The sequence below is a fragment of the Benincasa hispida genome, chromosome 1 (assembly GCF_027475165.1).
Source record: "Benincasa hispida cultivar pf3 chromosome 1, pf3_genome.v1.1, whole genome shotgun sequence".
Taxonomy (NCBI): Eukaryota; Viridiplantae; Streptophyta; class Magnoliopsida; order Cucurbitales; family Cucurbitaceae; genus Benincasa; species Benincasa hispida.
The window spans coordinates 66,064,007-66,081,305 of NC_143478.1; the positions used below are offsets into that span (position 1 = coordinate 66,064,007).

General features: G+C 32.1%; 3 pseudogenes; all 3 read right to left on the reverse strand.

Moving 5' to 3' along the window:
• Window positions 1-9,752: 9,752 nt before the first annotated feature.
• Window positions 9,753-13,200, reverse strand: LOC150038641 (uncharacterized; annotated as a pseudogene).
• An 817-nt stretch (window positions 13,201-14,017) lies between these two features.
• On the reverse strand, window positions 14,018-14,822 carry LOC150038642 (uncharacterized; annotated as a pseudogene).
• A 76-nt stretch (window positions 14,823-14,898) lies between these two features.
• LOC150038643 (uncharacterized) lies at window positions 14,899-15,849 on the reverse strand (annotated as a pseudogene).
• Between the last annotated feature and the right edge of the window lie 1,450 nt (window positions 15,850-17,299).

The following is a 17,299-nucleotide window of genomic DNA, read 5'->3' on the forward strand; positions in this document are numbered from 1 at the left end:
TAACAAAAATTGAGAAGAAACAAACATAAATTGAATTAAAAAAATAAAAACGAAATTATTATGAAATGGAAGTTTAATCCTTAACAAACATGTACAATTTATTTTCTCTATTTTAAAATTTGTAACAATTAAATCTTTATGTGAAAAAATTTGTCAAAATTTTATTGTGTGGATTTATCATTCTATTTTCTAGATATATTGGTTCCTTCGTTTTATTGATCTATATATAAACAAAATCTCATAAAATCTTAACAAAAAAAATTTACAAGAGATTGAATCTTTACAAATTTTAAAATATATAAACTAATTTATTACGTATTAAGGTTCAAGGATAAATTATGTTATATATAAAATTGGAAGTATAGAAACTAAAATTTAGAGATCCATCAAAATGTAAGGTTCACATGGTTAAGAATTTGTATGAGTTAGTAGTTTAGATTTTGTTGTATATTTTTAGATTGATTGGCTTCAACAAACAAGTGTTAGACAGATAATCTAGATTTTATTTTTTAAAACAATGTTTGGGTTCTATAATCTAAACCATGCAAAATTTGAAAACAACTATTTTATATTTGAAGTGTACCAAAATTTTGAATTTTAAATTCTAAAATGCAAAATTCTTTATATATATATAAAAAAAAACATTTTGAAATATAGCATTCCAGATTATAAATTCAACTCATTTTATTAAATAATTAAAATATGTATTGTACAATGTATTATAAATTATATAATATTGTAAATAATAACTATAAAAAAATGTAACTAAAATTCAGTGACTAATGATACCTAATTTCTTTTCCTTTTTTTTTTTTGTTCAAAGTTTTGTTACTTTTTTTTCCTTCAAGTAGACAAGTTTCATAACATGGTTAGTGGGCTTTGGTTTGGGCCGGGAAGATGTTGGGTGGCTTAGTGGGCTTTGAGATGGTTACCAGTCCAACCCAGCATCCATTATTAGACCCAATATTTCACAAATATTCAACTGGCTTCAAATTTTACAATTTTGTAGGAACTAATATACATATAGAGGATGTATCATAGATATTACAATTACCAAACTAACCTCCCAGCACAACCCTTTGACATGTTTTTTGGGAAAAAATTAAAAAAAAAAAACAAAAAAAGAGAAAAGGAAAAGATTGTCCACAATTCTCTAATTTTAAAATTCTTCCTTAAGTCGTGCATTTTTCCTAAAACCACCGGCTTTCCCTCTCAAAATCTCTTAAATCTTTTCAGTCCTATTGGTTAACTATTTGATTTTTTAGTTTTGTTTTTAGAAATTAAGTCTATAGATGAATTTCTTCCTTTATTATCTACTTATTAACAATTATTTAAAAATCAAACCATATTTTGAAAACTAAAAAAAAAAAAAAATTTAAAAACTTGTTTTTATTTTTAAGATTTGGCTCCATCGTACTTGAAAAATATACAAATCACGGTAAGAAATTAGGGAGTAAATATGCTTAATTTTCAAAAACTAAAAACTAGAAACAAAATGGTTAGGTCCCGTTTGGTAACCATTTGGTTTTTTTTAAAAAAAATTAAGCATATTTCATGTCCATTTCTTATCATGATTTGCATCTTTCTTAATTACAATGGTTGAATTCTTAGCTAAATTCTAAAAACAAAAACAACTTTTTTAAAGCTACTTTTTTTAGTTCTCAAAATTTGATTTAGCTTTTTAAATTGTTGGTGAAAAGTAAATAATAAAGAAAAAAAATTTAAAAATAAAAATAGTATATATAAACTTAGTTTTTAAAAATAAAAAAAATTAAAATAGTTACCGAACCTTAAGAAAACGCCGCCCATTTTTCGTGTGCGGCAAGTGATTATTTTGGTACGAAATTTGCTTCTATTTTTGGTATTAATTAAAGGCTTCCCTCAATATGTCTTTTTGGTTCGTTGTTTTATCATTTATGTGTGTTTTGCCGATGGCTTCAGATTCTATTTACTATTTTTTTTTTCTTAATAAAATGGTATCAATTTTATTTCTAAGCAAAAAAAAAAAAAAAAAAAAAACGAAGGAATGTTGAGGATCTTTCAAGTATTTTAGTTGTTACAAATTTTGTAAGCAAAAATACCGAGTGTTGTATGTTTCAGGAATTGGTGTAAAATTAGTATATTTGAAAAAATATTGTCCATAATATATTTGTATATGTTATGGTAAGAGTATATATTGTATATGTTTCTGTTAAGGGGCATGAGTATTGTTATAGGAATAATTTCACAAAAATATGAGAAAATACATAACCTTTTAAATGTGAGAGAATATGAGTCTAACGACTTTACGTCGTCTCCTTAAGACAATATTAATTAATTCTCTAATTCCGTTTAATTCCAAAATTAAACGTGTAATTATATCACATATAATTACTAATTTCCTTAATTCTAATTTGAACATTTCAAATTAACTTATCACGCTATTCTAACACTAATTTGTTTGTGAACTAGTAGGGGGACCTCGTGGACCTACAGATCATGAGTTTCAACGATCTGAGATTAATTGAATAAACTCGAACCTGATCCACTTTTATGTCTCCACATAAAGTTCAAGTACTCATTTAATAGTCATGGATCTTTTAGTTTATTGGATTTATTTCTAAAAAAAAATAAGCAATACATATATTCAATAACAACTTATTGAATTTTCATAAATAAGTTTTTTGTTTACAAACCACGAGTTTTAGGACATAAAACCTATCAAACTCCCACTTGGACTAAAACTCCAGTGATAACATATATATATATATATATATATATATATATAACCTATCAAACTCCCACTTGGACTAAAACTTCAGTGGTAACATATATATATATATATATATATAATATTGAGCTTTTGAGTTTTACGGAGAAATATAATAAACTAAGGTATTACATACCCATGGTTCGCCTTTAGGTATCATATACCCATGGGTTTTTCTCCCACTTGTCCTAGGTTATATACCTTGTAGTCCTAGTCTTACTAGGAGATTCTCAAACACTTTTGTTTCTTAATAATAGCTAGGAAGTCATATATTCGTCCCACTACATCGAGGTACTCTCAACTCTTTGAGTAATTTTGATCAATAACTCTTTATTGATATATTTGCTTTTATGGAACATTTGTTCAAAACAACTAAGGCAACTTGGTGTAGAAAGTTTTCACTTGATTTCATGTTCTATCAGAATAGCCCTAGAAACCTCATACTTTATATATTCCTTACTTTGATCCAATTGAAGTATTCCTTATTTTACCTAACAAGTTTTATATATTTTGAACCTTTCAAATGTTCTGAACTTATAATTTAGGTTAAATAACTATTTGCCTTTATTGTTTGCTAGCCGTTTTTAAATATCTAAATATTTGCAAATGGCTTTTTAACTAGGTTGGTTCTAACAGAAGTTGCTTTGTAATAGAACAAACATAACTTTTGCTAATGAACATTTCATTTATAACAAAAAGTTTATACAATTTGTTCTTTACAACAAGATAAAATTACTTTCATTACAATAACAAAAAGTAGATAAGATTATCTTTTGACAACAACTGCAACATCTCCCACTGGTCATTTTGAGATATGCTCCTATATTCATAATCTGGAGTACTATCTCAAAGTAAGCAATCCTCAGGAACTAGTTTCCCTGTTTTGCTTTCTCTGTTCTTTTCTATGCAAGGTATTGTGGACAGTTTCTCTTCCAGTCCTTTCTTCATTGTGATAGAAACATTTTCCTTTATCTGCAGCATTTGCCTTGCCTTTTCTACCAGTAGGTTTCATTTTTCCTTTCCCTTTGTTCTTCTTTACTGGAATACTTTTATTCTATGAAGCAGAAGCAATATTAGGCTTCTTAGAGGACGATCCTCTTTTCTCAGCAATAGTAACATTTACTTCTAGTTCTAGTCCTTTAGCCCTCATCATGGTTTGGTAAGCTTGTAGCTCATTGAGAAGCGTAGTCAAGTTATATTCTATTTTATTCATCAATGCGTTCATACAGAACTGCAAAAAACACTTCGGAAGAGAGTCAAGAATAAAACCAACTTGACTCTTCTCATCAACGACAACATCGTTTACTTCTACTACGTTGAAATGGACCATCATGTCCAAGACATGTTCTCAAACAGAGACCCCTTCTTTCATACAGTAGTTGTAAACGTATTTGATAGCATCATGCCTTAGGGAGAAAGACGGTTGTCCAAACATCCCACGCAGAGACTCCATGATCTGCCGGTAATATTGATGCTCTCATGTTTCTTAGCCAATACATCAGATATGCTAGCAAGAATATAGGCACGACCCTTCTCGTTAGCCCAGATCCATCTGTCGTATGCATCCCAAACATTTTGGTTTGCATTTGAGCAAAAGTTGGAAGGACATTCCTCTATTAAAACAAACCGCAGGTCATCTATCACAAGTATAGTATTTAATTTTGTTTTCCATTGGCATAGTTATCCCTAGTAAGTTTATCAAATGCCAACAATTTTATAAAGAACTCGTCATTCTGAAAAATATAAATAAATTTTATCAGTGAATTGATTTTTAAATCCAATCAAGTTTTAGCAAAGTAATGATGTACCCAAGATTATTTAGCAACGATACTATAACACGATATTCTTAACTAAATACTATCCCCAAAATAACTCATATTTCGATAGTCATTTAGTTACCGTTTTTTGTCAGAAATTACTAAAACTTTAGTAATTCCATAAGTGTAATCCTCCATTTTTAGACCTCAGATGTCGGCCTCAATGATGCTACCGAAATTGGAAATTCAAAGCTGAAAACGACCTAAGAAATCCTATTCATTTCTTGAGTTTGAGTTGTTTCAAATCCTATGTTACAACCCTCCGAGAGGATAGCCGTAAAAAAACGACTAGCGAGGCCGACTTAAAGACGAAAAGCAAGCACAACATAGGAATCTCACAGTTCAAACAAACGAAAGACACCATATGATACGTTGATACATATCCTTCACCCACTTATTATGTGAAGGAAATCAGACATGAGGATTTCCATGAGCAGCGGAACGATCGTTCCAAATTTCAATCGTATTCAAACATACACAATTACAGTCATGAAACGGAAATATACAGTCATGCATAAAGCGAAATTACAACATGCTTTTCTAAAGATCAAGGGAAGAACTAACATACCTTTAAAGACTCATCTTCAACAGCCTTGATCACGAATGCTCGAACAACCATCAAGACTGCAACACGAACGCTCGAACACTTCGACCTCTACACTGCATGATCCACAACAATCTCGAACACAACGATCACCCGGATCACGAACACAGCGAACGCAATGAACGACCTCCACAGAACCGCGACTAGTGTCGAGTTGTGTATGACTCGCCACAAAGGTTACCTTGGTATTCTCGGTGTGAGAATCCAAAAGTGTAAGCTCTGTATGGACTTAGTTAGAGGACGAGATCGGAGGAGAACAATCGTGTAAACGATTGAACAAGTGGGAGATGACAATGTCTATCGTATAGACGATGCCCAATCATTTAACAAAAGCGATGCGATCGTTTAGCTCATCGGCCAGCTAAGTGTCTATCAAATAGAAACACTCCACGATCGTCTATTCTCTCCAAGCTATCGTTTAGTAAATCATTACTTGACAACCTTTCCGTGAGAACTTTTCGAGAATAGAAATCTCAATTCAAAACCTTCTAAATTTAGGAAAACATTTTTCCTTTTATCTCACGGTTATGGTTACCATGAAACCACTAATAACCTCCCACTCAATTGGTTATTAGAGAAAAAGAGATAATTATTCAATAATTAATATTATTATAAATATAAATGATAACCAACTTACCAGACTATATTTATAACCTATAGTTTTAATATTTCATCTCATGAAACATATAAATCATAACTCTTTTTCTATTTATAGTTCTTAATATAAATCTCATTTACATTAACCCTCCACTAGATGTATCTCATATACCATATGAATCATATCATATATAATTGAATTTCCTCTTGTCAATTTAAACATTTCAAATCAACGCCAAGAACTGATCCTTAACTTGAATCCATTGAGCTACCAAGGGGACCTTATGGACCTGTAGCTCGAAGCTCCAACGGTACGTGAATAACTGACTTACCTCTTTAGTCACATGATCCACCATCCGTTAATTGCCAACCACTTCACTAAAGACCGACAGCTGAACTCTTCTTACTACAGATATATTATGTGTCCATCTTATCCAATCAAAAGTGCGAAAACCCTTCATAGATCGCTCGTAAGTACAACTTGACCAATAATCATTATGCCCCTGTAGTTACATCTAACTCCTTAAGTACCACCGATCCCTTTAATGAACATAAGTCATAATCCTACTATGACTGAGTCCTCTCTTCTAAAGAGAAGCTATGGCCACTATGTTCAAGCCCCAGAATCAGCCCTTAAGGGAGAAATCTATCTACTTACCCTTGCTTCGGAGAAGGATTGAATTCCATCTTGTGGAACTGAGTTCCCAGCTCCCAAATCAGACAAGTCCCTAAAAAGGTAGGCATGTTGAGTTGGCGATCTAGCAACTTTCACTCATATTAATCAAAGGACCAACCTCAAAGGCAGGAGTTCCCAAAAAATTCAGAATTGAGGTCATGTCACCTATGGTCGTTTAGGTGAGATGTAAGTCTCCAGTATCAATGGTGTTATATACAGAGACGAAACATCTTGTGGTCCGATCTTATACAAACTATTTGTATAAGACACCCCCGTTCGCATGTCTTCACATGAATGGTCAGGATCTATCATCTGTTGTAGTTCACAATACTTGCAAACCTCTACAAAGCGGGTCGTATCCAAAGTGTCAACAGGATTAGAAATCCCTCATTAATCCTTATACTACAGACCTATTTTGATTATCACTTAAGGCATGATCCACTTGTATATCTCATATACATGCTTAAGTTTACATACAATAACCATGGAGCTTTGTTTATTGGATATGAGTAAATGTTAGAATAAATAACTCTTATTTTATTCATAAACAATGTATATAATTACAAACAATGAGACTCTAGGAAAATAGAACACCAATCCCAACACTATGAACTACTTCCCCTATTCACTTTGATATTGAACCATACAAATACTTCGGGATTGGCTTTTTAGATTTATCGCTTTATTTTATAGATTTGTTTGTAAAGGCCCTTCGTTTTTTTGCATAAATTGCGATAGAGTCTGTAATTTGAAAGTTTTTAGTAGTTCGTCAACATTTTAGTGATTTTCTAGATAAAACGATGCCCAAATCGGAGAAGGATCGATGGAATTCACAACAGTATAGTGGCTACTGTATAGTAGCATTGCGACGTTGTGCTCTAGTGTTGCAACGCTGCGAATGGCAGAATAGAAGAATTTTCTGTAGTGTTGCAACGCTAGGTCACAACATTACAACGCTCTGAGATGGAAATTTTGTTTTCAGTTCACGCGCGGTTCGGTTTTAGATTTATCTTGTTCACATCCGGTTCGAGTCGTTCAAGCGGTCCGAGGGCGATTCGGGTGCTGAGCGATCTGGTTCGTGCAATTCAAGACCCAATTCATATGTTTTGAACCGATTTGGCTTTTATTATGTAATAGTTAGTTGTTTTTAATTAATAAATTAATATAAGTGTTATATTAATTTAGTTAATTGCTTGGAAGTCCAATAATTGTTGTTTAAATTATGGATTTGATGTATGATTTAATTTTATTTATATATTTCATATTGTATGTCATATAGTAAAATCCCACCATAGGTTATGCATTTTTTAGGCATCATTTATATTATAAATGTTATAATATATAGTTGCATGATTTAATTTTATAACATGCTCATGCATCAGATAATATAAGTGTTATAATATATGTTTGCATGCATTAATAACATAGTCATGCATCATTTATATTATGAGTGTAATAATATATAGTTGGATGTATGTATGAATGTATGTTATTAATTATTTCATTACTTTATTATATAAGTGTTATGTATGTTAAGTAATGAAATAGAATTGCATGAAGCACAACACTAATTTAGATTATTTTATAGTTGTTATAATTTAGTTAAATATGCTTTCACATGTAATGATTGGTTTTTTTTTTTTTTTCATTTCTTTTATAAAGGTTATAATTAAATGAAATTAGAAATTAAAATCAATAATTCAGAATTGCATGCAAACCTTAAGTTAAAATCATTTTTAAAAATAGTTTTAAAACATGATTCACATGGACCTAAGTTCACATTTCTAATGAGATTAGAAATAAGTTTAATCTTTTAATCAGTTTAATAAGACTAAATTGGTTTTAATTAAAAAATTAAATTTTTAGCAAATGTATTTATAAGGGACTTTTTGTCTATGGTTAGTTTTGTCTAAGCTGGGGTATTTAAGTTGACGATAACAAAACACCCCTACCTGGAAACTGACCTGGAAAGGTGAATTAGATAGATTTGCTACAAGCATGCAATTTTTTATTAAGGTTTGTTAAAATGTTTAATAAGCATTAATCAAAGTTGTTTAACTATCCAAAGTAGGTGTTACTTTTGAGAAAATTTAACCAATCACTTAGTAAAAATAAGTAGCTGTATTTTTCTTAGTTAAATAACCCTAGGTAAAACACTCAGTGGGAGAAAAATGAGGTATATGATACTTCATTTTTTCCTTTCACGTTTCTCTCTCAAAGTTCACACCGTGAGATCTATATTTGGTCTTGAGGCACCTTTGCTTATGTCTCCTTACGGGTGGTGTTTATATAGGTTAATACCAAGGTGAATGGAGAGAGTATTTATAGTAAGTGGGAGTGGGACGTGTGTTAACACATCACTCGGTCTCTCTCATTAGTTTGTAGTAAATTTTCATGCTCGGCCTAGGCACTTTTGTTTGTGTCACCCCTACAGATGACATTTACATGAATTTTTACTCAAATTCAGAAAATGGATAAGATTGCTTTAGTTTTTGCTCCAATAAGTTTTTCCCTACGGTGGCTCATTGAGGTGGAACCCTAAAATCTAAAATGAGAGTTTACACTTACAAGAAAATGTTAAGTTAGTTAACAGTTTCTGGACCGAACAATGTTGACTGATATTTACAATAACAAGAAGTTGTTATGTATATTGGTTGAGATGGTCCCATTTTAGTGAAAGGGTACCTGATCACCCTACAGTGGCTTTTACCTTGCCTCACTGAAACATCATTGCAAAATAGATGTCACATAGAGTGCATTAAATTATTTTGCTAAATTTGATTGTTTCTTTCCAAATGGGTAATGCTTGAATACTAATATAAATAAATTGTATGTTTTAGCAAATTTCATAATGACTTTCGCGACACTAAATTTACTTGCCGCTGACAAACTTACTGGCGAAAATTACGCTACATAGAAAAACATAATCAACATAATATTAATCATTGATGACCTGAGATTTGTCCTAATGGAGGATTGTCTTCTTGTTTCTGCTCAAAATGCTCATTGAAACGTTCAGGAGTCATATAAGTGCTGGATATGGGCAAATGAGAAGGCCCGAGCATATATCTTGGCAAGCCTTTCTGAAGTCTTGGCCAAGAAGCATGAGTCGATGATCACTACCCGTGAGATCATGGAGTCCCTGTGGGGGATGTTCGAACAACCGTCCGCACAACTCAGACATGGTGCTTCGAAAAACATCTTGAATGCATGTATACAAGAAGGGGCATTTGTTAGAGAACACGTTCTCAACATAATGGTCCACTTCAACATGGTAGAGATGAATGGGTCTGTCATCGATGAGGCTAGTCAGATTAGCTTCCTCGAATCTTTACCTGAAAGTTTCCTATAATTCCATAGCAATGTTGTTATGAACAGAATTGATTACAACCTAACCATCTTGCTCAACGAGCTATAGACTTTCCAATCTTTTATGAAATCCAAGAAACGGAAGGTTCAGGTAAATGTTGCCTAGTCCTCTAAGAAGTTCTACAGAGGTTTCACCTCTGGAACTAAGTTTGTGCCTTCTTCTTCCGATACCAAAAAGTGGAAGAAGAAGAAAGGTGGAAAGGAAAAAGCTAACCCACCAACTGCTACCCAGAATGACAAGAAGGCCAAAGCTACAAAGAGAATCTGTTTCCATTGCAACCAAAAGAGACACTGAAAGAGCAATCCCTACAAGAAATAAAGGATATGATAGCTAACGAAAAAAGCTATACAAGACCTTTTATAGCCTTTTTGTATAGCCTTTTTCGAAGGTCCTGACAGCCCATGTTATTAAAAGTCTGGGACCTTTTCTAGCGTTTTTATAGAGCTATATTGGATGCTATTATAAAGTACGAAGATACAACTTATATATGATGCTATAAAAACATTTGATAGCGTTTTTTTTATTAAAGCTATAATATGTTTGTATAGCTAAAATAATGTGGTATCTTTAACATATAATAGCCTTTTTCCAACGCTATAATATAGTATTTATAACTGTAATTGTATGCTATAGTAATGTTATTTAATTCTTTCCAATTATTATTATTATTATAATGACTTGTTGATAGCATTTCGTTCTTGCTATATAAATCTTTCTATAGCTTTAACTCATGGGTATAAAAGAGGTAACCTTTTTTTTCAAAAATAATATTTAATTTAATTAGATTTTGATAAATTTTAGCTCAAGTACTCAATTTTAGTGAAAATATATACACATAATATACTTCATAACATAATAAATACTAATAACTTCATTCATAATCTATTAACATTATAAAATAGAATATCCAATAATTTCCTAGAATAAAGTTGTGTCTAAATAATACAAGGTAGATAAAGTATTTAGTGACCACACCAACAACATAAGTTGCCCTCAAAATACAAAGTGTTCAAAATTCACCAAGTGTTCAAAAATCGTAGTTGAGCTGTCATCGTTGGTTCTCTTTTCCTTTGGTCATTCACCTACATAAATTTATAAAATCTATATCAATGTACGATTTTGTATACGCCAAAAATAGTGAATATTCAATAGACATAGTAAATCTTTTAATAAATGTAGATAAATAAGAATAGAAAATAACATACCAATAATCACTTTATCAGATGGCCATGCAACTACACTACCCAAAGCTTCTTCAATACATGTCATCTCAGACATAGGCCTCCACAAATATGCATCAGGTTTCTTTGATACATCAACTCATACTCTCACTGCATGTGGACCAATAGGAATGTGATGAACAAGAGCAGCTGGATCATTAGAAGACCATCGTCCTTTTGCAACAATCTCTCTTGAGCCATACCAATCTAATAATTTGCACTTAATTTGACTATTTTTATTGATACTCTATCGAAAGGAAAATATGAGATATTAGAATAATATAATAATAAAATCAAGAATAATTCTCATCACATTACAAATAAATTTACCGATGAAGATGATATTAGAAAAGTTGAAGGAATATTTGTTGCCTTAGGTACACTTGCAGAGCATTTGAAAGTTCCTCACTTGGATCAACCTATGATAATTTCATATGAAACAAAAAAGTTAACTAATTATAAGAAAAAAAAATGAATGTAAGTGATTTAAAGAAAAAAGATTACCTGTTTCTTTATAAAACATGATATAATTGCTTTCATTTCTATCATTTCTTCCTCCGTCTTCAAATATTCTTTTTCAAGGACCTTGTACTTGTTATCTTGTTGAGATAAGAGAGATAGTTTTGTACAAGTCACACCAAGCCCAAATCCTCTTACATGACCACGGTCAGGGCCAATAACTTTACTTAAAGCATCATCAACCACGTTAGTTGTTGAAGTTGTCTCAGCCTTAGTTTGTTCAATGTGCTCCTAACAAGTATATGCGAAATTATATAATACAAACTCCATAAGAACACAGTAATGTTACTTTCAAACAAATTTCACATACTCTATAAGCACAATATCCCAACAAAGTCAATGCTCCTAATCTTTTCCAAGCCTTTCTCCCCCCCTCCTCAAAATATAATAAACTTCAATCAAATCATTCTTCAATAGAAGTTCACAAACTCCATAAGCTAATTATACCAACAAAGATTATTCTTAACAACCTTTTAAGAAAAAGACCATAGTAATGTTACTCTCAAACAAATTTCAAATACTCTCTATAAGCACAATATCCCAGCAAAGTCAATAATGCTCATAAACTTTTTCAAGCCCTCCTCCTACCACCCCCCCCCTCCCCCCCCCCCCCCCCCCAAAAAAAAAAAAAAAAAAAAAAAAACATAATACACTTCAATCAAATCATTCTTCAATAGAAGTTCACAAAGTCCATAAGCTAATTATACCAACAAAGATTATCCCAGAAAAAGAACATAGTAATGTTACTTTCAAACAAATTTCACATACTCTATAAGAACATAGTAATATCCTCGCCACCCCCCCCCCCCCCCCTTCCCACTATAGCTAAAAAGGTAAGTAAGAAAACATACGAGTGTCTCAGCAACTTGTGCATTCACCGATTGTCCGTCCTTCTTTTTGTGTGTTTTAGTCCATAATGCAATCCTCGTGACTGAACTTGGATTTAAACTACTTTTTTTCCTTACAAAATAAGATTAAAAAAATGAACTCACATACAATATGAAAGCGAAATTGAAATATAGTAACAATGATGTTTACCATCTCTTCAGCCAAATGGGCATACCCTTTCCTACTACATGTATGTGGAAGACTGTTTTTTCTTCATGGCTTTGTATTTTTCACTTTTCATCTACTCAAATAGAAGACATTCAATAATTTTATCAAAGTAATAATAGGAAAAAGTAAATGTACTCGCTCTGAAGTAAAAAATTTCATACCATGACTAGCCTTTTCAGTCATAAAGACCATCCAGTTTTCTATAGATTGCAAATTGTTGGGAATTAGCTTCAAAAGTGCATCCTTTGTTGGGGCATCTCGAATTTGTTTCACTAGACGAGATTTTCCTGCCCTCCATAATCTACCCATCTTTTGGAATTTTTTTTTTTTTTTTTGTCAATCTTTATCTACATTGTACCTTGACTAAAGTTATGAATAGTTAGTAGTAAATCATAATTATATGTGCGTTCAATTTGAATTATATAAATGAAATAAAGTAACTTTATAATTGGATAGATTTCCATAAGACTATTTTCAACCTCATATGTAGTTTCTTCCAATTCTCTAAATTCATTGGTACAACCTCTCTCACTAGTGGACCAAGAAATGAAGCTAATCCTACCGATTTATCCCCAATGTGTTGTCCATATTCATTAAAAATAAGGTTCACTCTAGATTGTTTATCAATGGCTATTGTCTTCATCTTTGTAGGGCCCCTTGTTCTTTTTGGCAAAGCCATTGTTTCAGATGGGGGTTCACTGACTATATGATCTTCATTTTCAAGTTTGTTTACATTAGAAGTTGTTGTTTGCCTACAAATTACTAATCTTGTTCGAGCAGTCGGAGAGTCTAATGTAGTAATTGAAGTAGGATTATCTTTAGTTGTCTTATCATTAGGATTGGGTGAGAAATATTCAGAGTGGTCATTCGGAAGAGGCAAACTATCATTATCATGGTTAGACGCATTTTATTTTTTCCTCTGGACCCTTACCTCTTCTAGTTGGTGGTCATGCAACATTTCATCACTAAAAATATTCCTTCGTAGAGACCTTTTTTCCTTTGACTTTTAGTTTCAAAGTATCTTGTATAGTATGAGGTGGTAGCTTGTTTTCATCCATCTCAACCTAAAAGCATCATTAATAAATAATCAATAGGGGTCATATGTTAAAAAAAAATAATGAACTCTTTTTAAAATATAAATATTTACCATCATTCGTGATCTCACTATTGTGAAGGTGGCTTATCCAATGACATACACATCGATATTGATACAAAGTTATGAAGAAGTATTTATGAAGAAAGTTAATTAATAGTAAATAACTTACATCAATATATCATATTTGCCAAAGTGGTTAAAAAATCTTTACAAAACAAAGGTTAGATCATGTAATCAAAACACCTTTACAAAATAAATATTATAAAGTATAACAATCACAAACAAGCATTTAGACAATGCATCAAACTGCTCCTCAAATCAAAACACCCTCACAATCTTGTCTTGCATAAGTAAGCTCATCACTTTCGTCAACGTCAATTTCTACACTATGAATTTGTTCATTACTAACCACAATACCATCATAATTCTCATCGTACATCTCCAAGTCATGAAATCCTCTTGGTGATGCTTTTAATAAGGCATACCAACTTAAGGTGTCATGTTCTCTAACATAAAACACTTGTTTGACTTGCGATGCAAAGATGAAAGGCTCCCGTACAAATATGCTTTGACTTTGATGTAAATTAACAAGAGTGAATCCTTCCTCGACTTTTACTCCATTACGAACATTTTCCTAGTCGCATCGAAGGATTGGAAGTTGGTAAACATAATTATCTAATAAGATGATTTCTTATAACACCCCATAATAAAGAACTAGGTTCACAACTTGAGATTGATCTTTTGCACTGGATCTACACAATGTTCTAGCATGTACAATAACACCACTATTTTGGGTTGATTTTTCAACACTCTTTATATGAAATCGTTTCCTATTTATGATGTATCCAGTGTAAGACATACCATTTTTTTTTGGGCCCATTTGCAAGCCATTTTAACAAGTTAGAGTAACTTTCAACAAATGAATCTAATTCAATCTGGTAAGAATAAACATACCTACTTGTTAGTGAAAGTATATTATGGTTTTAAATTTTCATTTGTTATTAAATAGTTAGTATTACCTTGGATTTCAACCATGATGAAAATTGTTTTGTATGAATCTTTCGAAGTAGATTAGAATCTTTTGCTAGTTTTTTATCTAAGATCATGAGTTCATTCATATGCATCCTACTCAGATAAGTTGTCATTAAATAATAGTCTTAAATTAAACTAAGTAATATTGTTACACAAAATAACTCACTCGATAAATGGTTCCACCTCTGCTGTATTGAATACGATATATCGATGTCCTTTCTTCAGTACATAATCAGATAATACAATTGGAGTTCCAGAAGATATAGAGCGACCCTCTACTATGACATCATTCTGGTAATCTTCATTCTGTTATTGTTTATTCACTACCACAACTGACTGTTTAAAATACTTGTTTGAAAAGTCGACACATTCATCAGCTAAGTAACATGCTGCAATACACCCTTCTGGTCGTGCTTTGTTTTGTACATAACCTTTCAATATCTTCATATATCTAGATTAGTTGTTATTAGTATAAGGAAGACCACAGTTATCAATATATCAAAAGTAAAATAGTTACCTTTCAAATGGGTACATCCAACGAAATTGAACAGGTCCGCATATACAAGCTTCACGACCTAAATGAATAACCAAATGTGTCATTATATCAAAAAATGAAGGTGGAAAGTACCTTTTAAGAAGACATAAAATGTCCACCACTTCTTTTTCAAGCTCTAACATAACCTCTCTGTCAATTATACGTTGGCAAAGTCTATTGAAATATGAACATAGCCTGTATATTGCATGTCTTGGACCTTTTGGAAGCAAGCCTCTAAGCACCACAGATAAAAGTTGCATCAACACATGATAATCATGAGACTTCAACCCCATCACTTTGCATTCATCTAATGATACGCATTTTGAAATGTTTAAACTGTATCCATCTGGCAATTTTAGTTTGTACAACCCTGAACAAAATAATTTCTTCTCAGACTTCGACAATGTGTGTGGAGATGGAGGTAGGTAAGTTCTCCCTCCTCGTTCTTGAGGATGCAGGTCAGGGTGAATTTTCAAAAGTTGTAAATCTTTTCTTGCATTAATTCCATCTTTTATCTTTCCATTTATATCTAATAATGTACCTATAATACTCTCATACACATTCTTCTTCATGTGCATGACATCCAAATTGTGGCATATTGGTAACTCCTACACAATCAAAGTTTCAAATCGTTAATGGTCTAGTTTGAACCTCAATAATTTGAAACTCAATAAAATACACCATAAACTTAGAGTTCGTTAACCTTCCAATATGGTAAATCGAAGAAAATTGATCACTTCATCCACCTTTGATTTGACGATTCTTTATGACTCTTGCTTTTTCTCTTTTCACCTTTCCCCCAATAATTATCAAAATCTTCAAGTTGAGCATAAATTGCACTACTTGTTGCAATTTTGGGAGGTAACTCTTATTTTATTTTCCCGTCAAACCATGCCTTTTTTCTCCGATACGGATAAGCCCTTGATAAGAATCGTCTATGAGCCATATATGCAATTTTTTTTTACTATGTTTCAACCAATAAGAATGAGTATTATCTTCATAAGTTGAGCATGCATATTTTGAAGAAAATCAAACATGAGGATTTCCATGAGCAGTGGAAAGGATTGTTCCAAATTCCATTCGAATTGAACATAAATAATTACAGTCATAAACGGAAACTAACAGGTCATGCAAATATAGAAATTACAGCATGCTAAATGATGATACAAGGGATAGAGGAATCCAAGAACAGCACACTCGAACACAACGATCGATACAGCCAACAAACACGAACACAACGAACAACCAACGACTCCTTGAACCCAATCGAGTCTAAATCGATCCACGAACAGAGTGAGGATACCACAACAATGGTTACCTTGGTATTCTCGGTGTGAGAATTCAGGAGTTTTGAGCTCTGTATGATCTTAGCTTGAGGAAGAGACTAGAGGTCTACGATCGAGCAAGTGGGAGATAGGAAGCTTGTCTATCGTATAGATAATGTGCTCGATCATTTAGTAAACGGCAACCTATCGTATAGACTTAGCCATCCGATCATTTAGCTACGATCAATTGATTAACTATTGTATAGTCAAAGGTAAGCGATCGCTTAGTTGATCGTGTAGTCTCTCAACACTATCGCTTAGTGAAACACTTTCATTTGATAGCTTGTCTCCGTGAGTCTTTCCGAATGAAGCAACTTTTAAAATTAGGAAAAAAATTTCCTTTTATCTCAGGTTACCATAAAACCACCAATAACCTCTCACTCAATTGGTTATTAGAGAAAAAGAATTAAGTATCAAATAATTAATATATTATAAATAAATATGATAACCAACTTACCATATTATATTTTTAATCTATAGTTTTAATATTTCATCTCATGAAACATACAAACTATAGTTCTTTTTCTATTTTATGGTACTTAATGTAAATCATATTTACAGTAATTCCCCCACTTGATGTATCTCATACATCACACCAATTATAACATATATAATTGAATTTTCTCTTGTTAATTTGAACACTTTAAATCAATCCCAAAATCTGATTCTCAACTTGAATCCATAGAGCTACCAAGGGGACCTT